Raw genomic sequence first — 20736 nt, 5'->3', positions numbered from 1 at the left:
TAGTAATAGGTGACTGGGAAGAGGACAGAAGAAACTAGGCATTTGCCTTAGAAAGTTATTGGCATAAACTTTGTAGATTTATGAATTTAACCCACTTGATAGGTACTATGGTTACTGAGGGAAATTTTGAATATGCCAAAAACTTAATTATGAAGTTTTAGTCTTTGTGTTATTTTCTTTCCTCAAGTAGGTGATCTGATCTACTGATCTATCATTTTCCTTTTCTTTCAACAGGTTCAATAATGACTGATTGCTCAGGCTAATATTTAGATCTCTGTCACATCAACCATACTCCTGAATACAATAAAATAGAGCACCAGAAAATAGTACTTTATCTGGTAACATCTCAATATTATCTGTTTCCTAAAGCCCTTATATGTTCATGGAAGATGAAACTAAATACACAGGCAGGAGTTACAACAAGGAAGGAATTCCACAAAGGAATTTATGGCTTTAATTCCAGTTTACTAGAACACCACCAGCGTTTATAGAAGCGGTAATTCCTGATCTCTTAAAAGAGGTCCAGACCAAATATCTCACTGTTTGATGAACATCTCTACACGAATGGACAGAACCACCTCAAAATCAGTACACTCTAAACCAAATGCCTTCTTTCTTATCCTCTGCCTTTACCCAAAGTTCACAAACCTGCTCCGCATTACACCTAAATGGCCTGTCCAGATACGTATGGTGAAAACTTTGAGGCAGCCAAGGACAGCGACAGCTGCTTAAATCGAATCTCTCTCCATGTACCTTTCACAAAGCTACAAAAGTCAACCAGAACAATAAAACCACATAAACCCAATGTCTTCAACATTACAAGAAGACAGAGGAATCTACAAACTTAAATAGAAAAGTAAACCCCCAATTCTGGAAGAGATATCTCTTGAGCTGCCATTATAAGCCCTTGCAGAGAGCAAAGACAGGAGTGGGATGGGATCTGGAAAAACTATAAAGAAGAGAGAAGAGGACTTCCCTGGTGGCACAGTGGTTAAGAATCCGCCTGCCAATGCAGGGGACATGGGTTCGAGCCCTGGTCTAGGAAGATCCCACACGCCACACAGAAACTAAGCCCATGCACCACAGCTACTGAACCTGTGCTCTAGAGCCCGCAAGCCGTAACTACTGAGCCCACATGCCACAACTACTGAAGCCCGTGCACCTAGAGCACGTGCTCCTCAAAAAGAGAAGCCATTGCAATAAGAAGCCCGCGCACCATAACAAAGAGTAGCCCCTGCTCAGCGCAACTGGAGAGAGCCCGCGCGCAGCAACGAAGATCCAATGCAGCCAAAAATAAAAATAAAATAAATTTTTTTTAAAAAAAAGAGAGAAGAGAAAAAGAAGGGCCTAAGATAGACTTAGAATCACTCCTCAGAAGAGAAAAATACATTACAAGTGCAAAAGTACTGAGAATGTCCTGGTGGATCTGAGCATTCACTATAGGGACGTGATTTAAAAGTACAGGGTATCCAGGAGGCATCAGTCAGGGTGCACTACTCCTGGGGAAGAGAAGAGTAAGAGGGAAGGGTGAGGCATAAGTCTCTGTTGGAGACTACAGAAGTGAAGGGAAAAAGAAACAAGAGGATAAATTCGCAATCCTGCAAGACAAAAGAGAATCCCCAAACTGAAGGAAATGCAAATCTTCCTCTCACCACTAAGGAAAAAAAAGCACTATCCATTAAAGAAAGTGCACTTTGGTACAGTGACAGAGTAGGTTCCCTTGAACTAGGATGGCTGTCAATTACTGCAAGCCAAAACCTGCCCAAGAAATAAAACAGAGGAAAGCAATCTCCATACAAAACTATTATTAGAACAGGATGGAAATGAGAATTAAATATCTCAGCTGACAAAAATCATTCCAGGGAGTTCCCTGGAATAGTGATTGATAAGGGAGTAAAAAAATAGGTTGAGGGATTTCCTTGGCAGTCCAGTGGTTAGGATTGCAGAGCTTTCACTGCTGCGGCCCTGGTGCAATCTGGTCAGGGAAGTGAGATCCTGCAAGCTGCACAGCATGGCCAAAAAAAATCATTCCAAAGAAACCTAACCATGAAGCGTAAGAAAACTAACACAAAATCTGATTTAAATATCCTCTAACAATCATTTGGAGATAGGAAGAGCCACTTTAAATTGGAAACTCAGGGACTTCCCTGGTGGTCCAGTGGTTAAGATGCCACGCTGCCAATGCACAGGGCGTGGGTTCAATCCCTGGTTGGGGAACTAAGATCCCACATGCTGCGCGGTGTGGCCAAAATATGTAAAATAAAATTAAATTTAATAATAAATTGGGGGCTTCCCTGGTGGCGCAGTGGTTGAGAGTCCGCCTGCCGATGCAGGGGACACGGGTTCGTGCCCCGGTCCAGGAAGATCCCACATGCCACGGAGCGGCTGGGCCCGTGAACCATGGCCGCTGAGCCTGCGCGTCTGGAGCCTGTGCTCCGCAACGGGAGAGGCCACAATAGTGAGAGGCCCGTGTACTGCAAATAAAAAATAAATAAATAAATAAAATAAATTGGAAACTCAAATAATAAGACCAAATGTTGATGAAAAAATAAAATGATAGTTGATTGAACTCAGGAAAGAAATGCAAAAGAAAGGAAAATAATCTCAGAAATAGAGACTAAATAACAAGATGCCAACAGGAGAATAGAAATAAAAATTTAATATGGGAATTAAAGAAAGGCAGAATAGCAGTTAAGAGAAAAAAAGGAAGGGGAAAGAAGGAAGAGAGTTTAGAGACAAAGTGGTTGAAATGGAAGACGCGCCAAAAAAAAGACACAACAAGGTATAACTAGAGCTCCTTAAAAAAGAAAACAAAACAATGGAACAGAACCAATATTTGAAACTATAAACCAAGAAAAATTTCTGGAACTAAGATCTGAATGTACACATTGAAAGGCCTATCAGGTAGTTGGCTAAACTGATCCAGAACAATCAACTCAGAGATATGTTTGAATAAAACTATTAAGATAAAGAAAATATTCTCATAGCCTCCAGACATAAAGACTAAATAACTTCAGTGTAAGAGAATTAGAGTGACATCAAACTTATCAAGAGCAACATACAATGCAAAGTGAAAATGCAGCAGCATTTTGAAGAAATTCAAGGGAATAAAGTGAAAACAAAGGATTTTAACTCGGCCAACCTGTCCTTCAAGTATCAAGGTTATAGGTAAAGAGTTTAAAACATGCAAGAATTCCAGGAATATTATATTCATGAGCCCTTCTTAAAAAATCTATGAGGATAACTTTCACCCAACCAAGAGTTGATTGGGAAAACTTCAGCAAAAGGATTTATAGTGAACACTTAATGTATTCAATTAAAGACTAAAACAAAGGTAGGTACACAAGTGGAAGAATAATACATAAGGAAAACAACTTATAGATGTTATAAGTTTTGATAATGTAGCAAGTAATGCAACTAAAAATATGTTGGAAGAATGGAGAAAAAGGAAAACAGAATAAGTTCACTGATAACTGAATAAGTGGGAATAAAAAAATACCATTAAAAAAAAAAAGACAAACCAGAGAATAAAAGGTTAAATAAGAAAACAAGGACTAAGAGCATTTAAAAAAAAGTATTAGTCTAGGGAATTCCCTGGGGTCCGGTGGTTAGGACTTAGCGCTTTCACTGCTATGGTCTGGGTTCAATCCCTGGTTGGGGAACTAAGATCCTACAAGCCACACGGCACAGCCAAAAAAAAACCAAAACAAAACGTATTAGTCTAAAGGTAACTACTTAAAAATACAAACTTTCCTAAATACTAAAAGAAATTAAAAAAATAAAAATCCAACATAACACATAAAGAAACACAGGAAATTTAACATTCTGTACATAATAATTATAACATAAAACAATACAGCAGAATAGGGACCACAATAAGTTGTATCAATAAATATGAATGGGCTTCAGTCATTTATTAAATGAGAAAGATTTTCAATTTGGCTCACAAAGCAAGGTGTATGCAGGAGACACACCTAAAATAAAGTGATTCAGAAAGGTTAAAAATAAAAAGACAGGCAAAGGTATACAGGACAAATGGAAACAATAAGAAAGGAGTTTGTGCTCCTGGTGTCAGACAAAGTAAAATTAAAGCTAAGAAAGTATTAAATATGACAAAAGGGGGCAGTTTTTAATGCTAAGAGCAAAAATTCACAATGTAGATATAATAGCCCCCGATAACAGCAATTACTGTTATAAAGCAGAAACTGTAGGACATGCAAGGAAATGTATAGAAACAAATTAATAATGAGAGACTTAAACACATCATCCAGTAAAAGACAAGGCAAGTGAACAAAAATATTTAACTATGTAGAAGACCTAAACAATGTAACCAGTAAAGTAAATCTTTAGGAGAAAAATACATTGAATTCTGCATTCTGATAATCTGGAATATACCTTCTTCTCAAGCACACATGGAATAGTCACAAAAACTGATTATACATTAGGTCACAAAGAAAGCATCAGGAAGTTTCAAAAAATAGAAATATTATAAATAACATTCTGATCATAAAATATCAAACTAGAAATTGGAACAAAATTTAAAAACATAAATAAAAAAAGATCCTCTACCTAGAAACTAAAAAGCCTTCTATTAAACACCTCTTGAGTAAAGAGGGAACCACAAACTAAACTAATAAAATTTTAAAAAATGATAAAGAAAATATAACATATCAAAATCAATGAGACACATTTAAAGTAGTGGTTCTCAACTAGTGGTTTTGGCCTCCAGGGGAATTTTTCAGCATCTGGAGACATTCTGATTGTTATGAGTACATAGAGGCCAGGAACGCTGCTAAACATTCCTCAAGGCACAGGACAGACCCCCATGATACAGAATTATCTGATCCAAAATGTCAATAATGACATGGCTGAGGTACCCTGACATAAAGCAGTAAGGAGAAGAAAAACCAGAGATCAAAACGAACATATAGAATAAAAGACTAAAAATTAACAAATTAAGTTCAAAATTTAAAAATATAGAAAAGGAACTACACAAAATAAACCAAAATAAAGCACAAGAAAGGAAACAATAAATTGAAACAGAAATTAATAAAGCAGAGAATACAAAAAATAGTAGATCTAATTAATAAACCCAAATCCTGCTTCCTTGAAAAATTTAAAATAGACAAATCATTAACTAACTTAATGAAGGAAAAAAGGAGAAACAACAACAATATGCAAATAAGAAATGACAAGAGGGAATAACCATCAAAACAGAAGAACTTTTAAAAAATCGTGAGACTATTTTGCAGGCATCTATGCAAATGAATTTGAAAACTTGGAATGAAATGGATAATTTCCTAGAAATATAGAGGTTACCAAAATTTGCCCAATTAGGGATTGAGAATTTAGACTGGTTTCAGTATAGGAAATAAAGTTACTTAAAAAAAAAAAATCCCACAAAAAAGCACAAGGGGTCAGACTTTGACTATGGTGGGGTAAAGAGACTGGCAAATCTTCTTCCTAAAACACACGTATAAGACCAAGCAAAACTCTCCAAAAAACAAAAGCAACAATTTTAAGGATCTGGAAATCGAGCAAAAGCAATAGCAAATGGAGAAGTATTTATTTATGATAAGCTGCTAGAACCCCACTTAAGAACAGGGGGAGTCAGTGGCTTCTTGCCTGAGGCTGCTGCCATCCGTCATCTACCCCTCTACCTTGGCTCAGTGAGTGTAGTAGTATTACCAGTGTGGACTGGCCATGAGCCAGCAGCCTCTCTCCTGAGGGGATGTGTTTGATATGGCTCAGATGCTGAAAACCTGTGACAACAATGTCAGTGAAATGCTTAAATACTCAGTATGAATCAAATGGGAAAGAAACCAGTTTTTCAAGCCTGAAAATGTGGTTCTAGTTGGGGTGAGGTGTAGAATAGCCAGAAATTTATGGGAAGATCCTGAAAATGAAAGAACCATAGAAGGGCTAGATTAACTTTCCACACATCTCTGGCTAACTGGGAAACTCTGGGCATACACAGGGAAGACCTGAGAAAGCTTTGAGAAAAGTTAAAGCTGGGCAGGTTTGAGGATGACTGAATTCTGAATGCACTCTCCAACCCACACGCTGATCCATTAGAAGAGATGAAAGACTTATGGCTGGAGGTGTTTGAGTACCACCACTGTCAAAATTATTGGTGACCACTAAGCTATGCAGACAGTGGTGACTTCTAGAAAGCCAGGCTAAAAAAATAAAAAACTGAACAGAAACATTAGCAGCCATACACTTGGGAGGAGATAGATTCTGCAATACAGGCAGTTTGCAGAAACAAAAATCAACCCATTTAAAAAAAAAAATCCTCAGGGGAGCAAAATCAGAATCCAGAATTTCTGTATAATATTTATCCAAAATGTCTAGTTTTCAATAAAAAATAATTATGAGACACGCTAAGAAAAAGGAAAGTGTGACCAATACTCAGAAAAAGAGTCAATAAAAATGAATTCTGAGGGGATCCAGGTGTTGGATTTTGTTGACAAAGACTTCAAAAGTAGCTATTATAAATATGATCAAATAATTTACACAAATTATGATTTAAATAATTAAAGGAAAATATGACAACAATGACTTAATAAATAGGGGATCTCAACAGAAGAATGAAACGTATAAAAAAGAACCAAATGGAAATTTTAGAGTCAAAAAATACAATGGAAATGAAAAATTCAATAGATGGATTCAACAGCAGATTTGAGATGGCAGAAGACAGAATCAGTAAATCTGAAAATAGATTAACAGAAAATGACCAATATGAAGGAGAGATAAAAGACTGAAGATGAGCAGAGCCTCAGAGATCTGTGGGACAAAACTCGATAGTAATGAGGGACTTCCCTGGTGGCACAATGGTTAAGAATCCGCCTGCCAATGCAGGGGACACGGGTTTGACCCCTGGTCCAGGAGGATCCTACATGCCGTGGAGCAACTAAGCCTGTGCACCACAACTACTGAGCCTGTGCTCTAGAGCCTGTGAGTCACAACTACTGAAGCCCACACGCCTAGAGCCCATGCTCCGCAACAAGAGAAGCCACAACAATGAGAAGTCTGCGCACTGCAACGAAGAGTAGTCCCCGCATGCCGCAACTAGAGAAAGCCCGCATGCAGCAATGAAGACCCAATGCAGCCAAAAATAAAATAAATAAAATTTAAATAAAAGTCAATAGTAATGAGATTCTCAGAAAGAGAGGAGTGAAAGAAAGCGGCAGAAAAATATATTTGAAGAAATCATGGCCAAAACCTTTTTAAATTTAATGGAAAACACTAATTACAGATTCAAAAACTTAATAAATCCCCAAATAGAATAAACACAAAGAGATCCGTACCTAGATACATCATAATCAAACTGCTGAAAACCAAAGACAAAGAGAATATCTCAGAAACAGTGAGAGAATCATTTACATACAAGGGAACAGCAATATGCTTACTGACTGACTCTTCATCAGAAAAACAATAGCAAAAAATCAATAAAACAAGAATTTAGTTCTGTAAAAAGATCAACAAAATTAATGGACCTTTATCTAGATAGACTAAGAAAAAAGAAAGAAAAATGACTAAAATCAGAACCACGCTACAGAAGATAAAAAGATTAACAGAGAATATTATGAACAACTTTATGCAACCACAGTACACAACTTGATTGAACAAATGCCTAAAAAGACACAAAATACCGAAGTAACTCAAGGAAAAATAGAAAATCTGATTACACCCATAAAAAATAAAGAAACTGAATTGGTAATTAAAAATCTACCCACAAAGAAAATCCCAGGCTCAGATGGCCTCATAGATAAATTCTACCAAACATTCAAAGAAGAATTAATACCAATCCTTCACAAACTGTTCTAAAAAATAGAAGAGGGACCATTTCCCAACTGCTTCTATAAGGCCAATATTACCCTGACACAAAGTCAGAAAAAGAAATCACAAGAAAACTACAGATCATTATTCTCATAGACACAAGAATCCTCAACAAAATAATTAGTAGAAACATATAACATGGATATATGCCATGACTATGAGGGATTTATCTCAGGAATGTAAGAATGGTTAATATCTGAAAATCAATAATGTAAAACACCATATTAATAGAATAAAAGACAAAGGACATGATCATCTCAGTAGATATGACAAAAACCCAACAACCATTCACAATAAAAATCTCAACAAACTGTAGGAGAAGGGAACTTCCTACAGGGCATCTGTGAAAAACCTACAGTTAACATCATGCTTAATGGTGAAAAACTGAATGCTTTCCCCCTAAGACTGAGGAAAAAGATGTCAGCTTTCACCAATTCTATTTAACACAGTTTTGAAAGTTCTCACCAGTGCAGTAAGTCAAGTAAAAGAAATTAAAAGTATATAGATTGGAAATGGAAAGAAAAACTGCCATTATTTGGAAATGGCATGCTACTGTATATAAAAAATCCTACTGAATCTACCAAAAGCTACTATAACTTATGAACCAATTTGCAATGTACTAGGATATAATATCAGTATACAATAAAAAATTACATTTTTATACTGGCAACAAACAATTTGAAAATAAAATTAAGAAAACAATTCCACTCACAATAACATCAAAAGAATAAAATATTTACAGATAAATTTAACAAGTGAAGTACAAGACCTGTCCACTGAAAATTAAAACCTCGCTGAGAGTAATTGCATTAGATCTAAATAAAAGGAGAGAAATGCCATGGTCATGGATTGGAAAACTCAATAAGGTGTCAGTTCTCCATAAATTCATCTATAGAGTAAATTCAATCCCTATATAAAAAATAGGCTTCTTTTTGGGTAAAAATCAACAAGATTAATCTAAGATTTATATGAAAATACATGGGACCCAGAAGAGCCAAAACAACTTGGGATAAGAACAAACTTGGAAGACGTACATTACCTGACTTCAAATTTTATTATAGGGACTTCCTAGGTGGTGCAGTGGTTAAGAATCCACCTGCCAATGCAGGGGACATGAGTTCGATCCCTGGTCTGGGAAGGTCCCACATGCCGCAGAGAAACTAAGCCCGTGTGCCACAACTACCAAGCCTGCGTGCCACAGCTACTGAAGCCTGCGTGCCTAGAGCACATGCTCCGTAACTAGAGAAGCCACCAAAATGAATTTATTATAAAGTTATGGTAAATCAAGAGTATGGTATTGGCTTAAGGATAGACATATACATCAATGGAACAAAACAGAGTCAAGAAATAAACACTTTGATCAATGATCAATTGATTTTGACAAAGATGCCAAGGCAGTTCAATGAGGAAAGAATATTTTTTTTCATCAAAAAATGTTAGGACAATTGGGATAATCAAAACAAAAATAAAAACCAAAAATCTTAGATAGCTACTTCACACAATATACCAAAATTAACTCAAGATGGATCACAGACCAAAATGTAAGAGCTAAAACTATACAACTTCTAGGAAAAAACATGGGAAAAAATCTTTGTAATCTCATTAAGCAAAGTTATCTAAGATATGACAACAAAAGCATGATCCATAAAGGAAAAAACTGATAAAGCAGAATTCATCAAAATTAAAATCTTTTGCTTTTCAAACAAAAAAAAAAATTCCACTAAGAGAATGAAGACAAGCCACAGATGGAATAAAACATATTAGCAAATCATATATCTGATAAAAGATTTGTATCCAGAACACATAAAGCACTCATACAACTCAGTAGGAAGTCAAACAATCCAATTTAAAAATGGGCAAAAGATTTGAATAAACATTTCAGCAAAGAAGATGCACAAATGTCTAACAAGCACATGAAAGGATGCTATTAGCCAAGGAAAATATAAATTAAAACTACAGTAATGGGACTTCCCTGGCGGTCCAGTGGTTAAGACTCTGAGCTTCCACTGCAGGGGGTGCAGTTTCGATCCCTGGTTGGGGAACTAAAATCCCACAGGCCATGTGGCATGGCCAGTAAATAAATAAATAAGTAAAACCACAATAAGAAACCACTACATACCTACTAGAATGGCAAAAATCCACAAAACTGACAATATCAAGTATTGATAAAGGATATGTACAAATTGGGACTCTTATATTAATGGTGGGAATGTAAAATGGCCCAGTCCCATTGCAAAACAATTTGGCAATGTCTTAAAAGTTAAATGTAGGAGAGGGGGAAGATGGAGGAAGAGTAAGATGCGGAGATCACCTTCCTCCCCACAGATACACCAGAAATACATCTACACGTGGAACTGCTCCTATAGAACACCTACTGAACGCTGCCAGAAGACCTCAGACCTCCCAAAAGGCAAGAAACTCCCCACGTACCTGGGTAGGGCGAAAGAAAAAAGAATAAAGAGACAAAAGGATAGGGACGGGACCTGCACCAGTGGGAGGGAGCTGTGAAGGAGGAAAGGTTTCCACACACTAGGAAGCCCCTTCACGGGCGGAGACTGCGGGTGGCGGAGGGGGGAAGCTTCAGAGCCGCAGAGGAGAGCACAGCAACAGGCGTGCGGAGAACAAAGCGGAGAGATTCCCGCACAGAGGATCAGTGCCGACCGCCACTCACCAGCCCAAGAGGCTTGTCTGCTCACCCGCCAGGGTGGGCGGGGCTGGGAGCTGAGGCTCGGGCTTCGGTTGGAGCGCAGGGAGAGGACTGGGGTTGGTGGCGTGAACACAGCCTGCAGGGGGTTAGTGCACCACGGCTAGCCGGGAGGGAGTCCGGGGAAAAGTCTGGATCTGCCGAAGAGGCAAGAGAGTTTTTCTTGCCTCTTTGTTTCCTGGTGCGCGAGGAGAGGGGATTAAGAGCACTGCTTAAAGGAGCTCCAGAGACGGGCGCGAACCGCGGCTAACAGCGTGGACCCCAGAGACGGGCATGAGACGCTAAGGCTGCTGCTGCCGCCACCAAGAAGCCTGTGTGCGAGCAAAGGTCACTATCCACACCTCACTTCCAGGGAGCCTGTGCAGCCCGCCACTGCCAGGGTCCTGGGATCCAGGGACAACTTGCCCGGGAGAACACATGGTGCGCCGCAGGCTGGTGCAACGTCCCGCCGGCCTCTGCCGCTGCAGGCTCGCCCCGCATCTGCACCTCTCCCTGCCCCCAGCCTGACTGAGCCAGAGCCCCCGAGTCAGCTGCTCCTTTAACCCCGTCCTGTCTGAGCGAAGAACAGATGCCCTCTGGTGACCTACACGCAGAGGCGGGGCCAGATCCAAAGCTGAGCCCTGGGAGCTGTGCGAACAAAGAAGAGAAAGGGAAATCTCTCCCAGCAGCCTCAGAAGCAGCGGATTAAAGCTCAACAATCAACTAGATGTACCCTGCAACTGTGGAATACATGAGTAGACAACGAATCATCCCAAATTGAGGAGGTGGACTTTGAGAGCAAGATTTAGGATTTTTCCCCCTTTTCCTCTTTTTGTGAGTGTGTATGTGTATGCTTCTGTGTGATTTTGTCTCTATAGCTTTGCTTTCACCATTTGTCCTAGGGTTCTATCTGTCCGTTTTTTTTACTTAAAAATTTTTTTTTCTTAATAATTATTTTTTATTCTAATAACTTTATTTTATCTTACTTTATTTTCTTTCTCTCTTTCTATCTCTCTCTCTCTCTCTGTCTCTCTGTCTCTGTCTCTGTCTCTCTCCCTATCTCTCTCTCCCTCTCTCTCTTTCTTTCTTTCTTTCTTCCAGCTCCACATAATATCAAACGGCGAAAATCTCCCAGAGATCTCCATCTCAACACCAGTACCCAGCTTCACTCTAAGACCTGCAAGCTACAGTGCTGGACACCCTATGCCAAACAACTAGCAAGACTGGAACACAACCCCACCCATTAGCAGAGAGGCTGCCTAAAATCATAGTAAGGTCACAGACACCCCAAAACACACCACCAGACGTGGACCTGCCCACCAGAAAGACAAGATCCAGCCTCATCCACCAGAACACAGGCACTAGTCCCCTCCACCAGGAAGCCTACACAACCCACTGAACCAACTTTAGCCACTGGGGACAGACACCAAAAACAACTGGAACTACGAACTTGCAGCCTGCAAAAAGGAGACCCCAAACGCAGTAAGATAAGCAAAATGAGAAGACAGAAAAACACACAGAAGATGAAGGAGCAAGATAAAAACCCACCAGACCCAACAAATGAAGATGAAATAGGCAGTCTACCTGAAAAAGAATTCAGAATAATGATAGTAAAGATGATACAAAATCTTGGAAACAGAATAGAGAAAATGCAATAAACATTTAACAAGGACCTAGAAGAACTAAAGATGAAACAAGCAAGCAACACAATAAATGAAATTAAAAACACTCTAGATGGGATCAATAGCAGAATAACTGAGGCAGAAGAATGGATAAGCGACCTGGAAGATAAAATAGTGGAAATAACTACTGCAGAGTAGAATAAAGAAAAAAGAATGAAAAGAACTGAGGACAGTCTCAGAGACCTCTGGGACAACATTAAATGCACCAGCATTCGAATTATAGGGGTTCCAGAAGAAGAAGAGAAAAAGAAAGGAACTGAGAAAATATTTGAAGAGATTATAGTTGAAAACTTCCCTAATATGGGAAAGGAAATAGTTAATCAAGTCCAGGAAGCACAGAGAGTCCCATAGAGGATAAATCCAAGGAGAAACACGCCAAGACACATATTAATCAAACTGTCAAAAATTAAATACAAAGAAAACATATTAAAAGCAGCAAGGGAAAAACAACAAACAACACACAAGGGAATTCCCATAAGGTTAACAGCTGATCTTTCAGCAGAAACTCTGCAAGCCAGAAGGGACTGGCAGGACATATTTAAAGTGATGAAGGAGAAAAACCTACAACCAAGATTACTCTACCCAGCAAGGATCTCATTCAGATTTGATGGAGAAATTAAAACCTTTACAGACAAGCAAAAGCTTAGAGAGAGTTCAGCACCACCAAACCAACTTTACAACAAATGCTAAAGGAACTTCTCTAGGCAAGAAACACAAGAGAAGGAAAAGACCTACAATAACAAACCCAAAACAGTTAAGAAAATGGGAATAGGAACACACATATCGATAATTACCTTATATGTAAATGGATTAAATGCTCCAACCAAAAGACACAGACTGGCTGAATGGATACAAAAACAAGACCCATATATATGCTGTCTACAAGAGACCCACTTCAGACCTAGAGACACATACAGACTAAAAGTAAGGGGATGGAAAAAGATATTCCATGCACGGAAACCAAAAGAAAGCTGGAGTAGCAATTCTCATATCAGAAAAAATAGACTTTAAAATAAAAACTATTAGAAGAGACAAAAAAGGACACTACATAATGATCAAGGGATCGATCCAAGAAGAAGATATAACAATTGTAAGTATTTATGCACCCAACATAGGAGTACCTCAATACATAAGGCAAATACTAACAGCCATAAAAGGGGAAATCGACAGTAACACATTCATAGTAGGGGACTTTAACACCCCACTTTCACCAATGGACAGATCAGCCAAAATGAAAATAAATAAGGAAACACAAGCTTTAAATGATACATTAAACAAGATGCACTTACTTGATATTTATAGGACATTCCATCCAAAAACAACAGAATACACATTTTTCTCAAGTGCTCATGGAACATTCTCCAGGATAGATCATATCTTGCGTCACAAATCAAGCCTTGGTAAATTTAAGAAAATTGAAATTGTATCAAGTATCTTTTCTGACCACAATGCTATGAGACTAGATATCAATTACAGGAAAAGATTTGGAAAAAATACAAACACATGGAGGCTAAACAATACACTACTTAATAATGAAGTTATCACTGAAGAAATCAAAGTGGAAATCAAAAAATACCTAGAAACAAATGACAATGGAGACACGATGACCCGAAACCTATAGGATGCAGCAAAAGCAGTTCTAAGAGGGAAGTTTATAGCAATACAATCCTATCTTAAGAAACAGGAACCATCTCGAATAAACAACCTAACCTTGCACCTAAAGCAATTAGAGAAAGAAGAACAAAAAAACCCCAAAGTTAGCAGAAGGAAAGAAATCATAAAGATCAGATCAGAAATAAATGAAAAAAGCAATGAAGGAAACGATAGCAAAGATCAATAAAACTAAAAGCTGGTTCTTTGAGAAGATAAACAAAATTGATAAACCATTAGCCAGACTCATCAAAAAAAAAAGGAAGAAGACTCAAATCAATAGAATTAGAAATGAAAAAGGAGAAGTAACAACTGACACTGCAGAAATACAAAAGATCATGAGAGATTACTACAAGCAACTCTATGCCAATAAAATGGACAACCTGGAAGAAATGGACAAATTCTTAGAAATGCACAACTTGCCAAGACTGAATCAGGAAGAAATAGAAAATATGAACAGACCAAACACAAGCACTGAAATTGAAACTGTGATTAAAAATCTTCCAAGAAACAAAAGCCCAGGACCAGATGGCTTCACAGGCGAATTCTATCAAACATTTAGAGAAGAGCTAACACCTATCCTTCTCAAACTCTTCCAAAATATAGTAGGAGGAACACTCCCAAACTCATTCTATGAGGCCACCATCACCCTGATACCAAAACCAGACAAGGATGTCACAAAGAAAGAAAACTACAGGCCAATATCACTGATGAACATAGATGCAAAAATCCTCAACAAAATACTAGCAAACAGAATCCAACAGCACATTAAAAGGATCATACACCATGATCAAGTGGGGTTTATTCCAGGAATGCAAGGATTCTTCAATATACGCAAATCCATCAACGTGATACACCACATTAACAAATTGAAGGATAAAAACCATATGATCATCTCAATAGATGCAGAGAAAGCTTTTGACAAAATTCAACACCCATTGATGATAAAAACCCTGCAGAAAGTAGGCATAGAGGGAACTTTCCTCAACATAATAAAGGCCATATATGACAAACCCACAGCCAACATCATCCTCAACGGTGAAAAACTGAAAGTATTTCCACTAATATCAGGAACAAGACAAGGCTGCCCACTCTCACCACTCTTATTCAACATAGTTTTGGAAGTTTTAGCCACAGCAATCAGAGAAGAAAAGGAAGTAAAAGGAATTCAAATCGGAAAAGAAGAAGTAAAGCTGTCACTCTTTGCAGATGACATGATATATACATAGAGAATCCTAAAGATGCTACCAGAAAACTACTAGAGCTAATCAATGAATTTGGTAAAGTAGCAGGATACAAAATTAATGCACAGAAATCTCTGGCATTCCTATACACTAATGATGAAAAATCTGAAAGTGAAATCAAGAAAACACTCCCATTTACCACTGCAACAAAAAGAATAAAATATCTATGAATAAACCTACCTAAGGAGACAAAAGACCTGTATGCAGAAAATTATAAGACACTGATGAAAGAAATTAAAGATGATACAAATAGATGGAGAGATGTACCACGTTCTTGGATTGGAAGAATCAACATTGTGAAAATGACTGTACTATTCAAAGCAATCTACAGATTCAAATCAATCCCTATCAAACTACTAATGGGATTTTTCACAGAACTAGAACAAAAATTTCACAATTTGTATGGAAACACAAAAGAACCCGAATAGCCAAAGCAATCTTGAGAACAAAAAACGGAGCTGGAGGAATCAGGCTCCCTGACTTCAGAACATACTACAAAGCTACAGTAATGAAGACAGTATGGTACTGGCACAAAAACAGAAATATAGATCAATGGAACAGCATAGAAAGCCCAGAGATAAACCCACGCACATATGGTCACCTTATCTTTGATAAAGGAGGCAGGAATGTACACTGGAGAAAGGACAGCCTCTTCAATAAGTGGTGTTGGGAAAACTGGACAGCTACATGTAAAAGTATGAGATTAGATCACTCCCTAACACCATACAGAAAAATAAGCTCAAAATGGATTAAAGACCTAAATGTAAGGCCAGAAACTATCAAACTCTTAGAGGAAAACATAGGAAGAACACTCTATGACATAAATCACAGCAAGATCCTTTTTGACCCACCTCCTAGAGAAATGGAAATAAAAACAAAAATAAACAAATGGGACCTAACGAAACTTCAAAGCTTTAGCACAGCAAAGGAAACCATAAACAAGACCAAAAGACAACCCTCAGAATGGGAGAAAATATTTGTAAATGAAGCAACTGACAAAGGATTAATCTCCAAAATTTATAAGCAGCTCGTGCAGCTCAATAACAAAAAAACAAACAATCCAATCCAAAAATGGGCAGATCTAAATAGACATTTCTCCAAAGAAGATATACAGATTACCAACAAACACATGAAAGAATGCGCAACATCATTAATCATTAGAGAAATGCAAATCAAAACTACAATGAGATATCATCGCACACCGGTCAGAATGGCCATCATCAAAAAATCTAGAAACAATAAATGCTGGAGAGGGTGTGGAGAAAAGGGAACACTTTTGCACTGCTGGTGGGAATGTGAATTGGTATAGCTACTATGGAGAACAGTATGGAGGTTCCTTAAAAAACTACAAATAGAACTACCATATGACCCAGCAATCCCACTACTGGGCATATACCCTGAGAAAACCAGAATTCAAAAAGAGTCATGTACCAAAATGTTCATTGCAGCTCTATTTACAATAGCCCAGAGATGGAAACAACCTAAGTGCCCATCATCGGATGAATGGATAAAGAAGATGTGGCACATATATACAATGGACTATTACTCAGCCATAAAAAGAAATGAAATTGCGTTATTTGTAGTGAGGTGGATGGACCTAGAGTCTGTCACACAGAGTGAAGTAAGTCAGAAAGAGAAAGACAAATACCGTATGCTAACACATATATATGGAATATAAGAAAAAAAAATGTCATGAAGAACCTAGGGGTAAGACAGACCTACTAGAGAATGGACTTGAGGATATGGGGAGGAGGAAGGGTAAGCTGTGACAAAGCGAGAGAGAGGCATGGACATATATACACTACCAAACGAAAAACAGATAGCTAGTGGGAAGCAGCCGCATAGCACAGGGAGATCAGCTCAGTGCTTTGTGACCACCTGGATGGGAGGGATAGGGAGGGTGGGAGGGCGGGAGACGGAAGAGGGAGGAGATATGGGAACATATGTATATGTATAACTGATTCACTTTGTTATAGAGCAGAAACTAACACACCATTGTAAAGCAATTATACTCCAATAAAGATGTAAAAAAAATGTTAAATGTAAACAGCAATTCTACTGTTCGGTATCTATCTAGGAAAAATTAAAAAATATGTCTGCACAAAGACATGTTTGCAAATATATATCAATATATATATTTTTTGGCCCGGTGGCTTGCGGGATCTTAGTTCTACCAGGGATTGAACCCGGGCCCCAAAAGTGAAAGTGCTGAGTCCTAAACACTGAACTGCTAGGGAATTCCCAAAATATTTATAGTATCATTATTCATAAGAGCCCCAAACTGAAAGCAAACCAATGTCCATCAACTGATGAATGACTATCCATTCAATGAAATACTATTCAGCAATAGAAAGGAACAAAGAAACTAACACAACATTGTAAATCAATTACACTCCAATAAAAATTAAAAAATAATAGAAAGGAACCAAGTACTGATACATGCTATAATGTGATAAACATTAAAAAAAAATATATATATATATATAATGCTATCTGAGAAAAATCACACACACAAAAAAAACACATATTATGTGATTCCATTTACATGCAATTTCTAGAAGAGTCAAATGAGCCACTGAGGACAGGATCTCCTCTGTGATATTTCTGCCAAAAATGCAAAACCTGAATATAATTATGAGGAAACAGTAGACAAAGCCAAATCGAGGACCACTCTACAAATAACTGGTCTGTGTTCTTAACAAATGAAAGACAAATGTCAAAGTACTGTTCCAGACTGAACAGTACTGAAGAGATGTGAAGATGCAATGTAATGTGGATCTGGGGTTTGATCCTGGAATGGGGAAAAAAAGAGCTATAAAGAAGCATACTGGGATAACTGGCAAAACCTAAATATTGACTGTGGATCAGATATCAAATTTCCTGATTTTGGTAATCTTTACTGTGGTTATGTAAGTGTCCTAGTTCTTAGGAAATATACACTGAACTATTTAAGGATAAAGGGACATGATGTCTGCAACTTACCCTCAAACAGTAGAGAAAAATTAATATGCATATATATGTGTGTATATATATATACCCAGAGAGAGATAGAAAGGAAACGAGCAAAATGTAAACAATTAATGAATGTAAATGTATGGGAGTTAATTGTACTATGCTTGCAGTTTTGAAATTATTATATCAAAAGAGAGCTATTTTAAAAACCTATAGTGGGACTAAAGTTTCGAATCACTTTTTTTTTTTTTGCGGTACGCGGGCCTCTCACTGTTGTGGCCTCTCCCGTTGCGGAGCACAGGCTCCGGACGCGCAGGCTCCGGACGCGCAGGCTCAGCGGCCATGGCTCACGGGCCCAGCCGCTCTGCGGCATGTGGGATCTTCCCGGACCGGGGCACGAACCCATGTCCCCTGCATCGGCAGGCGGACTCTCAACCACTGCGCCACCAGGGAGGCCCCTCAAATCACTTTTTTTTCAGCATATTTCAATTAAAACAAAAACATCTTTCTCAGTCATCAGTATAATCGTCCTTCCTCAAAAATGGCTATGGCCTCTACTGCCACAGAATAAAGTTCAAACTGTAGTATGATATTTACAGTCCTTTCCACCCTGGTCCCAATGGACCTTTCCCTCAGTGCTTCTCAGATTCTTCCCCAAACACTTTCAAGTCTCTAAGTCTCTACGTACACCAACCGCTGCTTGGAAGGTTTGACCTCAAAATCCTCTTGATCTTTTGCAGTTCAAGTCAAGTGTTTTTTCTGCTTAGCCCTCCCCAATCCCCAAAGGCAAGCTCTTTCTCTCCACACATACTGAGTTAAGTTCCCCGACTCCTTTTTTACACATTATTTATTACACCTGATGTGCCTTGTTTGCCCACTGTCTGGCACATAGTAGGTGCTCAACCTGTCTGTTGTAATCCTACCATAATTTTATTCTCTAAGCTTTCCACTAAATATGTCTTTCTTCTTTAAGCAAAGGCAGTAATACATTTTGATTGTTAAAATAGTACCTGGTCAGGAAATCAAGATGAAACAGTGAGATAGCTACTTGCAGGGAATAGATAAAAATGTTAAAAAAAAAAAAAAAGAAAATAATTTTCCTAATCATTAGTCACCTTCAGTCTGAACCTATGTACCTCTTGGCTGCAGGGCTTCCTGACTTCAGAAGTTACCAAATATTTGAGTATTAAGTTAACGAAGTTCTGTGTACAAAGGCAAAAGCAGGTATAGACTTGGGCCGATTGGTGAATATAGGAAGATAGATAAAATAGATAATTGAGTGGATTATTAAATTCTTTGAAAATTTTCTATTTAACTTCCTTAGTCTTGAGGATTTGCAAAAGGATGCACATAGAAACCGAGAAAACACTTGAAGGCAGATTATTTTCCACAATTGTATCACAAAAGCAGGTCATGAGGGCTCTAGCCAGCCTTTAAAGAACACGCTGAGAGAAAAAAAACAAAATTAAGAAACGGAGAGGAAATGGGGTGAAAAAACACATTAATTTCCTAATCTAAAAGTTTAGAGGAAACTTGTGTAAATAGTGGCGTTAGGAATGAGGGGGGGCGGTAAGGAGACCTTTTCAAGACCAGGCCAGACCAGTTACAGATTCTACAGGCTACAAGTCAGTCTGCTATGTTGTTATTATTGTTTCCAGCACAACCAAACATGCAATTATATTTAATAAAATTGACCAGGAAAGTGGGCTATAAAACCATTCTGCATCTGTTTTATAAACATAATACTGAATCGCAGAACTTCAAAAGTACACACACGTGTTTATAAACTTGTCCTAGTGATAGTACAATAGGATTAACTAAAAGCATCCCCAGAAAATCAAAGCCCATATAATTTACATAATCCAAGAAACTAATTTTGTTTAAAAGCCTCACATTTCATGTGAACACATAACGGATCTGGACGTCTGGCATAAGCCACTTGATTTCCAGGCCTCTAAACTAGTCTTGACTCTACATTTAATGACAGTGCAGCTTCTCGGCCACACCAGGGGTCTCCCAAAGCGCAGCCGCTCCGCTCCCCAGGGGCCCGCATCGGGTGGGTCGTGCGGCCCGCGGGAGTCACTGTCACCTCTAGCCCCTCCCCCCCCACCCCTGCCTGTCCCTCCAGAGGCCGCCGAACTGCAAGGCTGCCCCGCTCCCCTTCTCTCAGGGAACTTCCCCTTCTCTGGAAGCCTCCATCCAGACTCCACTTCTCTCTCCATCACCCCCGGCGCCGACCCTCCTCACAGCCGGACCCCGCCCGCCGGCCGCCGCACTTACGGCGAGGACAAGGCGACGGCGACAGTCTCGAGCAGCCCCTTCAGCCCGACTCCAGCGCGCGACGCAGTGCGCAGGAAGCGCCCCCCGGCGCAGCGACTCCCGTGCGCCACCGCCGCGGCGTCTCCCTGGCAACCGGACGCTCAGGCCGCTCGGGGTAGGGCGGCTTCCGGAGCCGGTTTCCCCGGCGCCCGCCGCAGGGGAAGCCCGCGGCCTGGTTTCAGCATCTCAGCATCTCGGTGGGTCACTTTTGGGCAAGCCCTTAACGGCAGAGTGTGAACGCAGCAGCAGTTTCTCCTCCGAGAACCCTTTTTTCTTTTTCTTTTCTTTTTGTTCGGTACGCGGGCCTTTCACTGTCGTGGCCTCTCCCGTTGCGGAGCACAGGCTCGGGACGCACAGGCTCGGG

General features: G+C 39.1%; 1 protein-coding gene across 1 annotated transcript in view; it reads right to left on the bottom strand.

Moving 5' to 3' along the window:
- CDKL4 (cyclin dependent kinase like 4) overlaps positions 1-20383 on the bottom strand; it is a 54912-nt gene extending 34529 nt beyond the window's left edge. Inside the window, 1 exon segment of the mRNA XM_079940390.1 lies at positions 20334-20383. The gene's annotated coding sequence lies outside the window, so the exon portion shown is untranslated.
- Between the last annotated feature and the right edge of the window lie 353 nt (positions 20384-20736).

The sequence above is a fragment of the Stenella coeruleoalba genome (genome assembly GCF_951394435.1).
Source record: "Stenella coeruleoalba genome assembly, chromosome: 13".
Taxonomy (NCBI): domain Eukaryota; kingdom Metazoa; phylum Chordata; class Mammalia; order Artiodactyla; family Delphinidae; genus Stenella; species Stenella coeruleoalba.
This window is presented reverse-complemented; position numbering and strand designations above follow the sequence as displayed.